General features: G+C 30.4%; 1 protein-coding gene across 2 annotated transcripts in view; it reads right to left on the reverse strand.

Moving 5' to 3' along the window:
• Positions 1-11596: 11596 nt before the first annotated feature.
• The window catches only part of LOC143190960 (telomerase-binding protein EST1A), a 94632-nt gene continuing 93222 nt past the window's right edge, over positions 11597-13006 (reverse strand). For both annotated transcript variants that reach the window (XM_076395578.1, XM_076395576.1), the window contains one exon: positions 11597-12957. The gene's annotated coding sequence lies outside the window, so the exon portion shown is untranslated. The remainder of the gene's footprint in view (positions 12958-13006) is intronic.

Here is a 13006-nt window from a genome sequence, read left to right on the forward strand (position 1 = left end):
TTATTAATCTCCTAGGACGTCAACAATCTACCCGTGGGCAAAAAATATATTTACATGACTTCAGTTCTATAATATAACCATCCTGACATGTAGAAGATCATTTCAATATAAGTGATCTACTGTACAACTTATAATCTAAATCTTATTCTAGATACTTTTCTAACTTATTTTAAAGTCTATCCTACCTTATTCTAAAAACTATTCTAACTTATTCTAGAGATTATTAAATCTCACTCTATGTGTCTATTAATCAGTTCGTATGGTAGTATGCGTTTGATCCTACGCACTTTACTGTCATCGCGCACACTTAACTGTTTAGCGAGTGCATTGGGATGCACTAATAGTCTTTCAGAGTACTTCGCAACTCTCTTCACTTTCGTAACACTCCGAATCACACTCGTTATGGGCTCTATGGTAATACCGCGCTGAATCAGTTTATTGCACACGTAATATTGAGCATCGACGATAACTCGCAACACTTTATTCTGGAACCTCTGGAGGATATCTATGTTAGATTGGCAGTAGTACCCCACAGTTCAATACCATAGGTCCAAATGGGCCTAGGTATTGACTAATACAGTAAAACCTTGTTATCTAATAATAATTTAGATTTACTTCAGCGTCAAACATTTGAATATTCATTGTTTCAGATCAGATTTTTTTTATTGTGTAATTATTACATATTGTCTTGAGAAAGTCATGCAGATGTTTAACAACACCTACTTTATATATTGTTACTGGTGGTGATCTGGGAATTGCTCTTCTGTCTCTTCTGTCAGGGCACTGAAACTGTTGTATGCTTGGATGGGTTCTTGAAACCAATAGTCGCCGATTTTCGTCTGTTTTCGGACGACTTATTCTTCCGGACTTCTCACACGTTTTTTGTTAGTAACGATGTTCCATTCTGGCATTTGAGGGGTTTCAGTTACTGACATTTGATGGTTATTTCGAATAGCGGGCGATTAAATTAATAAATCGACAGAAAGGTGTTGTGGATTAGCCATTATGAATTGAAATTAACCGTACAGATCACTTAAGATTTATTAATTATTAGTTTATTTTTTTTACTCGCTCGATTTACCCTTCCGAAAATAAGAAAGAAAATTCCTAGAAGGTAAAGCATTGTTTATAAAAAATAAATTTTAAATTTCACGTTCAAAAGTTCACGTTTTTAATCACGTCCTCACCCTACAATAGTTGAGACTAGGTTTTCACTTTTTATGACCGGCACTTTTATGACACCTAATAGTATTCTGAAAGGTACGTCTGCAGTCCGTGGTGGTTTGAATAGAACACAGCTTTATATAGAGATAAATTTTTTGCCATTATAACTGTGTCATCGACAAATGTTTCAAGTATTGTTTCTTTTATTGTTGAGATATCAGCAGTATAGAACAGATGTAGGAGTGGTCCCACGACACTACCCTGTAGAATTCCAGCGGAAATAGGTTTAAGTGTTGAGGATGCCTCTTCATTGAAGATGAGACCAACCATTCTCCATTACGACAATATAAGCTTTTACCAATTGGCTCAAACATAGGAAATTTTTACCAGCCAACAATTAAGTATATAAGTAAATAATCTAGTAAATAGTATTTTAAGTAAATAATCACCGCACCATCATAATTTGGTACCCTTGGAATTACTTAATCGAAGTAGAAACAGTCCTACGAAATTTGATTGCAACGCAGGATGTTGAGGATTATCAGCATAAACAGACTAATGAAGCTAATATACATCGCTGGAAAATGCGTATGGGGGTAAAAACTATAAACATATTCCGCAAATTTATTGTTGTTTTTAAAACAAAATAATATTTATAAAAGGGTATGGAAATCAATAAGAATTTTCATAAGCTAAAACAAATTTGACAAAACCATGATTAATATAGGAAGGGATTACATGTATAGTGTTAAAATTAAATTGAAATAGAGTATTTCTTATACACTAGACAACTTCACCAATTAAATGGTGAAAGTATTATATTTCTTCTTTTTTTTTTGTAAAATGCTAGTATGAATTATATCATTCGAAATAATATAATGGCAAGAATTACAACTACAAAGTGGCCGTTAACAAACCGAAGTGTTGAGTAACAGAAATAAACTGCATTAAAATAAACATATCTGGTGTTTTTCTGTAATTTGATATTCTCTATTTATACCAAAACCAAATGTGTTTATTTAAGACCTCCATTAAAAGTTATCTAATAACACTAATGTTTATTTGTAATATTATATTCTGAAAGATAATTTAAAAAAGATTTAACGAAAAAAGAAAAGGCAAGGAGTCATTAAATAAAACAGGGTTATTTTATATTTAGTAGTATTTTATATTGTTAAATATACCAGGTGTACCGAAAATATATTGTATGACAAATTTATTTATTAAATTTGAGTTTATACATCTTACCCATCGTTCAGGCACTTTATGGATGCCATCCCAAAGAAACTGCGTGTCCTTTGAACAATACCATTAATCGAACAATTTTCTAATTTTTTCGAAATTGGCGAATTGTTGTTGATAGTCGGACGGAGAGTACGGCGGGTGCAATATTATGTCCCATCCAAGTGATCTCAACACTTCCTTGAACGGTTTTGCTTTATAAAACGGCGCGTTGTCGTGCGTTAAAATCACTTTATTGTATCTTTGTGTACATTCTGGACGTTCTTAGATCAATGCATAGGATGATTGATAATTACTACACTATTACTAATACGTTCTTTGTATTACAAATCGAAAACACCATTTTGGAATTTTCGAAACCACGCCTCTCATGTTTTTAGGACTAGAGCATGCTAATAGAGCATAATGGTAAACTATAAGTTTACCAGCAAACGATGACTTTCAGCGGCATTTTTCTTTAGATTAAATAAAAAAAAGTTGCTTTCGCAAAATATAACATGTATAGCGTTGAAGCTTTATGTCAGTAGAATAAAATGACATATGTGTCAAATCATAAAATAGCATACTTAAGCCTAGAGACATCTGTTTGAAAAACCGATAATGGCTTTCCGGTACATCTTATATATATATTTTCATCAATTTCATTGGTTATTTCTTACTTTCAAGTCTGAAAATACAGCCCGGTGTAATATCTTATTTAATACACATATAGGTTAAATATGGTATGTGCCCTTATTAAAGTCAAGCAGTTAGTAGTTTTCAAAAGATGTTTTCACTAGGTAACCAACAAAGAGCTGGACAATGGCCTCTGCATCAAATGGACCAACAGAGTTATCGACTAACTTAATTAAAAACAATTGTTTCAGAGGAAACTGTTAGTCTTATATGTATCGAAGAATTCAATTTTTAAAAGCATATAATAAAATGACATGGATATTGCAGAATGGGACCAATATACTCAATGGTCACTTATGGCAAGATGATATTAAAAATAGTGTTCTGACAACAAAAGCTGATGAATAGCTTTCATTAGTCATAACATTTATTAATAAATCATTGCAGATATATTGTACTCCATGCTGGAAACAGGAATGGTTAATAACACCTTCAGTTCAGACAGGGTGATGAGAGTGAAAACAACTAAAGGTGAGTATATAATTAATATATGATAACTGTGGAAAATGCTACTGTCGAGTTTAAAAGATTTATGTGCACAGATATGTGTGAAATTGTTTACAATACTAACAGTTTTGAAGATATGGCAAATGCATTAAGGAAAATGCAGTAATAACATCTAGTGTCATCAATAAAGATGTATACAGGTATAAACAGAAAAAACGAAGGAGAAATACAGTGATATCAAAATGTCTTTACAAAGAAACACTGTTCCGAAGGACACAAGAACTAAGCGTAAAAGGTAAGTATGCTCTCTAATGAAATTAAAATATATTACTTCTATATACAATTACAAATGCTCCTAGAACTCTAACTCATATGTGATATGGACAAAAGTTCAAAATTCAGTATTACAACTATGTACTTAATTGTAGTTTTAAATCTTTCGATAATATATGCATTAGATCTACTATAATGTTAAAATAAATTATATTTGATAAGAGCATTTTTGTTTATTTTATTTGTATTGGAATTTTATTGTATGTCGAAGTCAAACTGAACTAAAACTAAGAGTTAATTTGGCAACATTGAGACGTTTTGACGTCACAAATTTAGATGGCGTACGTACAAAACTTCTTTGGATAGACTGCAGTGACTGTTGAATTCTCTGCCCTGACATACACGTAACGTCACCCCTTAAACTTCCTGAACCTACCTTAATAGTCTAAGACTTTAAACAATACGTCAAAATGTCATAACAATCTATATATATATATATATATATATATATATATATATATATATATATATATATGTATATATATATATATATATATATATATATATATATATCTATATATATATATATATATATATATATATATATATATATATATATATGTATATATATATATATATATATATATCTATATATATATATATATATATATATATATATATATATATATATATATATATATATATAACTGTCCGATTATGTAAATTATGTTATGTTAAATCTGACACCTACATTTAACAGCCACATAAGCATAACAAAAATACTTCCGTTTCATTTCTTAACAATGTGATCCGGTGAACATTTAAGTTATTTCAATCACGTCCAAAGTGATCTCGGATCATCTTTAGTTTATTGTTCAAATATACCGACAACTTTATATATGAAGCTGGCCAATTAAGGTTAATTAAGTTAGTCTTAGATATAAACCATAAAAGGACCAACATAACGAGGAATGTAATCAGAGTCTGTTTCAGACGCATGAATTTTCTAAATCAGAATGCCCCAGCCATTTGATCAGATTAGATTAAACTATTTTTTCTTCAGTCATTTATGTCACGTTTTATTCTTCGAGGAAGCGGTTAAATAATAGACAAATTACTGTAATAATTGCGTCTGTTGCTTTGTAAATAAGTAGTTAAAATAGTAGTTGTTAGTTTATTAGGTACGGATTTATATATATATATATATATATATATATATATATATATATATATATATATATATATATATATATATAGGTTGTAAATAAATAATATATATATAGGTTGTAAAAAATTGTTGGTAAATACGTAAAAATTAAGTGATACTCAATATACTAAACTTTCCTACGTAGCAGATGAAATATGAAAAAATTATTATTACTCATTTAATATAATGTCCATCCCAAATCTACGTCACTTTACATCACACATTCAAAGTTCAAGTTTTGGTGTGTAAGCTTATACATGATGCCTGCTGTTTATAATCAGCCCAAATTCAGCACGCAATTTACAAAAGCAATGGCGTGCAAAGCCTACGATTTCCACTCCTGCAGAAAAAGCAAGCAATCCCCCAGAAAGCGACTCTGAATAAACTGCTAGTCCATCCTGTCTGTCTGTCTCTACGGAGCACAGGTATGGTACAGGTACCTCTCTGAGAGACAACTTTCATTACTCCAAGTGTTCCAGTCCAAAAAAAGTCCGCGCGTTACTCCATGCCCCGTGGTTTATGAGGAACGCGAAGACACACCTAGAATCAGGCATCCTGTTCGTGAAAATATTCACAAATATGCTAGTCTCCTTCCTTGGCACCTTAGAATACGAAAATACGTCGTAACCCAGGGTCTCTGTCGCCCGCAAGACCTTTCTATCATTAACCCCAAACGACACCTGCAAAAAAACCATTTGATGATTTCATTTGAACAGATGAATCACATGTCACCCGATATTTTAGAGAATAAGCCAAATAGTGCCAGATCAGTTATATAAAGTGGATATAATGAAACACTTGTTATAACATACTATTGTTAAATAATTGAAATGAATAATTAAATAATAAAATTTACTTCAATTTCACTACTGCAAGTATGTATTAGATCGATAAAACATGTTTTTCCTTCTAAAATAGATATTATGTAGAAAAATAATTAGATTTAGTGATTAACCTCTTTGAAAGCAACCTGGAAAAAATCCTTTCTCAAATAATTGATTTCTAAATAGAAATTGTTTCGCAGACGTAGAGCTACACCAATTTGTTTTAGCTTTAGAATCTTGATAGAAGACCCAAGTATATCTATTTTGATAAAACGATCGACAATCTTTTAAAATAGCACCTATCTATAATAACAGCACATATAAAATTATTTAGATTAGTGCTTACACTATCTAGGGAAATATATAGTGTTTCTACCAAATCATATAGTATATATTTCACGCTGATTTCTATCGTTGCAGTTGTTGAACGTCCTTAATTTGTATGGAAGATGTGGAACAAATTCATCATTCAGAAGATCTTTAGCATTTAGATATTAATTTTATTAAGTTAATATATTAAGTGTTTTTAAGCGTTTCTTTGCAAAGAATTCAATCATTTTTCTGTTTCTTAAGAAAACCAACCAAAAGCAATTCCCAGACCACCCCCAATAACAGTATATAAGGTAGGTGTTGTTAAACATCTGTATGACTTGCTCAAGACAATATCCAGTCATTATACAATAAAAACAATCGGATCTGAAGTAATAGAGATTCAAATGTTTGACCCTGAACATTTTAAAATTCTAATAAAAGAGGTAGACAATAGAAACACGCAATATCATACTTTTCGACCAAAATCCGAAAAAGCTTTTAAATTTGTCATAAAAGGACTACATCACGCAACGGATACAAACACAATTAAAACAACCCTAGCTGAACAAGGCCAAGAAGTTGTAAATATACTCAGGAAACACTACTGTTGCAACATATGCTGACGATACAGCGGTTTAATTATCACACCAGGATCCAATATCAGCTACAAAAAACCTCCAACTTCATCTTAACAAAGTCGAATTGTGGTTGAAAACGTGGCGTATTAAAGCAAATGAGACAAAATCTATCCATATGACATTCAATTATGTTCCCTTTGCAGAAGAACATGTCCCTCAGTAAAATTGAATAATTATGAACTTCCGCAAGCACACAGCGTTAAATATGGACGTAAATCTAAATTTTGTTGTAAGTCAATAGTTAGGCCCATCTGGACCCATGGCATTGAACTGTGGGGTACTACTAGCAAATCTAACATATATATCCCCCAGAGGTTCCAGAATGAAGTATTGCGAGTCATCGTCTATGCCCCATATTACGAGTCTAACAAACTGATTCAACGCGATATCCCCATAGAACCCATAACGAGTGTGATTCGAAGTGCTAGCGCGATGTACTCTGAAAGACCATTAGTGCATCCTAGTGCACTCGCCAAACAGTTAAATGTGCGCGAAAACAGTGAAGTGCGTAGGCTCAAACGCAAACTACCATACGAACTGGTTAATAGACACATTATATAACAGAAATCAAACAATAATACTTATTGCCCACAGGCAGATTGTTGACGTTCCAAGAGATTAATTAAAAAAAATGTCTATTTCTTCTATTATTAATCCACTTTTTCAATACATCCGCTTTAAATGACTTGTAAATAAAGAATAAATTTATAAAATAGTATTATTTATTAATAGTATAAATAGTAAATGTAGTCGAAGTGGTCGTTTTGTTATTGACATTATAGGTTGTGATAGATATAGTACGAGATTGATACATGAGATATTTAGGTATGTATAAAAGTTTCGATAACATTAGAATAGGTTGGCTTGGTTGGCGTAGAGGTCAAAGCAACAGAACGGTGCCTCTACTGTCGCGATAGTCGCGGGTTCGAATCATGTAAGGTCATGCCTTGAAGAAGGTTTTAAGAATAAGAGTATAAAATCCGATAAGGAAAATCATCCCAATCACGCTAGTAACCAAACTGGGAAAGATTGGACATCTTCTGGGATTATCTCTAAGTTGGTCACTGACCAGTTGATACGCTTAATACTGAGGACCGCGTTTTAGCTCACATTAAACAGTAGATCCAGTCCGGATAAATAATGATTAGTAAAAGATACCCTCAAATATTTGCGCTCTCGGTTCAGTACGTTGCCATTTATTTCCGTTAAATGAAACAAACTTTAAAATAAAATAAAAGTAACTAAAGGACATGCAAAATTTAAATCTTGAAAATTATCTAAATCATTTTTAACTCGCATTTGAAACTATTTAGATTAATGGAATAATGAAATGATGGATCACTAAAGTAAACCATTATCCGTTATACCAATGCAACACCTATTCTGTACACATGCCTTCGAAGCCGAAAACTCCAATCCAAATTTTGCCCACATAGCCTAATGAGATGAGATTGTCAATAATAACTACCTCCGTAATTACAGGAGATAAAGCATATCGACTTATCTACGAAACAAAATTCGGATTCCTACTAAAAATACTATAGCTAAAGTAAAAGATTAAAAAGAAATATTAAATCTATTAGTGGACTAACGCTGCTTTACAATATAGTGTAGTTCCTAAAACGTGTTGTTTACTGTTAAATATATTGCTAATAGATATGTATCCACTAACATTTGAATAAGCATTAAGCTATGACATGAGCCTAATTTTTTCGCTTGTCTAATACCATGCAATAACAGTTTAATGGAAGTTATAATTATAATCATCGCCACAAAGATAATTCCCATGATTACAGGCCAGCAGATCTCATCCATCAAACTTATTGTACATGCCGAATATTCCACATCGGAATAGCTATTTCGTCAGATTAGGATCAGCGTTTTTTTTGCCTTTTACGTCATTACTTCTCACGTTTTGTTTTACTGATGAGAAAGGCCGAGTACCAGTCGAAGAGCTTAAATAATTTTTTTATTGTGACAGGTCCTTAAATAAACATACTGTATAATCAAAGAAGAAACGTTCCACGTTTATATAAATATTTTAGCATAGTCTGGCTGCTTTACTTATTCTAAAAATCTGCAAACGAACAAGTATTTAATTCAATCTATGAGAATATCTATATAAATATATATATATATATATATATATATATATATATATATATATATATATATATATATATATATATATATATATATATATATATATATAGACGATGACGATGGTTTAGCAGTCATCTGATATAAATATATATATATATATATATATATATATATATATATATGAAACAAGTCACAATCTAAAGACGCTATGTGCGATGAGAATACTGGCTTCCTCAGAAATTCCCATTCGAACTGCAACAGAGTATCCTTCATAACTTTTGCAATGTAAGGGTGAGCGTTGTCAGGTAAGTTGTCACTAATGCTGTTTTTTTTTTGCAACAAGACGTCTTTAGATTTGTTCAATTGACATCAGTATATATCTGAAGTAAAAATTGAATTTGGTTTTAAGAGCTTGTAATACACTACACCTTGCTGATACTACCATATGCATAGCGAAACTTTATTGGAATAAATATTTCGCCTCGGTGTCGATGTGGATGGCTCTGCTGGATTGTAGTAGATCAGTTTCTCATCAGCAGACACAATACGCCACAGAAAAAAACAGGATACGGTTCGAAATAACACTTTAAGTAACTAAGTAAATAAATTCGTGTGGTGACCATTTTCCATCCTTTAAAATATTCCCAGTGCATGTAACTGTCTGGAAAGCTGTCTGAAAGTTCAAAGACGCGCCGAAAGATGAAAGCAGATTTCTTCAAATCAAAACACAAAAATAATGAATACCGGCAATCTGTTTACACTAAATAAACTCAATAACACTAAATGTAAAACTGTTATTTTATGAAGAAAATATCAAACCCATCGTATTTAACAGTTAGGTTAGGTTGTTTAACAATTGTTAACAGTGATACTTTGCATTTCAAAGTACACTCAAGCACGTAGTATGAATGCTGTCATATAAGCTAATTCCCAACCCAACCATTTGGATTTTATTCGTCGTTGTTATAAAAAAAACCGCTAATATTTTCTTAGGCATTTGTTAAAATTACTAATACAATTACCTACTGAAATAATGAAATAATATGCTTACCTGTCCAATACCTATAACTCTATAATCTTCATCAATATGTACGTGACGCTCAAAGACCAATTGCTTCTCAACCAATACGCTCCTGTTAGCGCCTCAGAAGCTGGCTGTCACTTTGTATGATTTTAATTCTTGCCTTTTTAACTTTTTAACTTTTAACTAATAGATATATTTTATATTCAAAAATTTTACCTTGACACAGAAATATGTTAAGAACTCTTTATTTCAAAATATATATCACGTTTGAAATCATACGTCGCAAATGAGAAAGCTATCAAAAAGTTAGAAAAAGGTAATCAACCAAAGAAATGTACCGAATTGAATGCATCAAAAATCGTCATATATTCATCATAAAATCAATGATATATAAAGTCATTGCAGATAACATCAAATTAATAACTAGGTTAAAAAGGTGTCTGAATCATAAAATGAAAACACTTTTTAAACAAAAAAAAAATGCACAAAACAATGACATTATGTCTAATATGAAGGCTAAAATAAGTCAAATCTCTAATCAGTGCATTAATAAATTAGAATAAACACAATTAAAAATTGTAGAAATTAACTATATAAAAGTGAAACAAGAGTAAATCAAATAAACTATTCTAATAACCCTTTTTCAAAAAGGAACTATTTAAATCTATCCAATTAACTTTACAATCATAAATACCACAAAAGAAGTGAACGATCGCTTCCACATCATCAAAACCTAAGTATATCCAATAACAAATAATAATTATAACGTTCTTCCTTATTTTCTCTAGATTCTTGGGTTCTTGATTAATACTTACCTGAATTTAATTATATACTTAGCATATAAATCCTGTCATTTTTTCTATATTGCAGTTATGTTTATTTTGCTACGACTTTGCCCAAGTAGCATACTTCGATTTAAAACGTACTTTATACTCGGAAAACATATTTAAATACGGTAGCAATCTAGAAATAGTCTACTAGAAATAGAATCTAGACTACCCTCTAGAAAAATTAATTCATCATTCCCCTAATAATTAACTCAAACATCTCTCTCTAGATCCTTGGGTTCTTAATTAATACTTACCTGAATTTAACTATATGCTTAACATATAAATCCTGTAATTTTTTCTATATTGCAGTTATGTTTATTTTGCTACGACTTTGCCCAAGTAGCATACTTCGATTTAAAACGTACTTTATACTCGGAAAACATAGTCTACTAGAAATAGAATCTAGACTACCCTCTAGAAAAATTAATTCATCATTCTCCTAATAATTAATTCAAACATATTAGTTTTATAAAATCGTATACGTACAGAGTACGCCGTTACAATGAATGCCGATTTCTTAATGAGAATTAATATGCATTCCATAAAACTAAAATGTCAGTCAACGATGCCTAAAGATACATTAAATATGATACATTATTTAATTAAATAAAATGTTGACGTTTATTAAAAACTATTAAAGAGAATGAGCGAAAAAAGCTACCAAAACAATTTCTCAAAAGGCCAAATTACTATAACTCTTTAAAATTAAAAATTTGTTTTCCCCAGATATTCTTAAACTACCCTCCTATTGTGCCCCTAATTAACATTCTAAATATGATACTGGAACAAAATATATGCAATTTTTTTCATATATTACAAATTTTCTGTAAAGGTTGGGCGACTAAATAATAGTCGAATTATTTAAATAAATCATCTTTATTTACAACAGATTCCTGAGCAATGACATTGCAAAAACTTTATTAAAAAAAAAAGTTGAAGTGTGTAAAATTCTAACATACAAGAATTTAAAGTCATCTAAAATTATTCAAATTTTCAAAATATTCTACCCGCTAATAATAATATGAAGGACATTTTTGTGAAAATCCGTGATGTTATTAGTGAATTACGATAATAGTTATGAGTAAATAATAAAAAGTGCTACCAACAATCATAAAGCATATTATATAAATCAATTTATTGTAAGTATGATTATCAGTTCCCTAAGTCAAGAAGTTGTGCTTCTAACTTTATTAACCTATGTTATTAAAAAATTTAATATAAAAAGTATATTGTAAGTAGTATTAAAATATGATCATAACTGAATACAACGAAGCACAACTGCCCTCCTCTCTTCTCTCACTGCACAAAAGTGTCCATATTATCATGATTAAAATGATTTACGTTAACAATTAAAATAATAACTAATCTTAAAATAAGTACAATAAAGCATAAATGTACACTAAAAATAATACATTACTAAAAATGTAAAACATTAGGAATCAAAATGATAAAAATATAAATCTATAAAGGATTTGTAAAATGTGATAAATTTAATAATTAATGGCACAATAGGTTTTGTGCGACGTAAAGCTTAAAAAATAACTTCTATATGGCAAGTGCCTGAACTCGACTCCGCTAATTCATAATCCATGGAAAAAATGTTATTCTCATATCAAACATTCCATTATACACATAGATATATAATAATAAGAATAATTGCCGTTTTAGTTTTGATTCAATTAATGGAAAGATCTACTTAAATCTACGTACGGTTAGTAAACACTTTTAAAAAGTTTTATTTCAAAAAGTACTAAGAATTAAATACGACCACCTCGTTTCATTAAAATCTCAGTAAAAATTCTACTAAATTGTATTTTTTTGTAGTGCTTTATACATATACAATTAGATATTGAGTCTAACAAACTACTTAAAAACCTCTACCATAATAGTAAGAAACTAATAAAATATCAAAGCTATTTTTACAGCTTTACGTATCGTTGTATTCTTTCTTGTTTGTAAACCACTTAAAAAAGATATACTATATAATAAAGATATAAAGGTACTTTTGTTGTCGGTCTCCTTTATAACAGAAAAATTAAACGACATAAAACTAAACAAAACTACAAAGAAATGGCATTTATTAAACGATGTACACTTAAAATGAAACTAATCATATGGAAAAAAAGCTAATCGCAAATAGGCGCAATCAATACAGGCTTAAAACAGAGCTTAGCGGAGTTAAATTCGATCCAAGTATCCATCTGATTCCATTTTATGTCTGCAATAAGAGCAAAAACTATCTTTAAAAAAAATATATATATAGATAA

Source organism: Rhynchophorus ferrugineus, unplaced genomic scaffold (genome assembly GCF_030347505.1).
Source record: "Rhynchophorus ferrugineus isolate W39M unplaced genomic scaffold, kcgeb_rfMv2 rfM2, whole genome shotgun sequence".
In the NCBI taxonomy this organism is placed as follows: Eukaryota; Metazoa; Arthropoda; class Insecta; order Coleoptera; family Curculionidae; genus Rhynchophorus; species Rhynchophorus ferrugineus.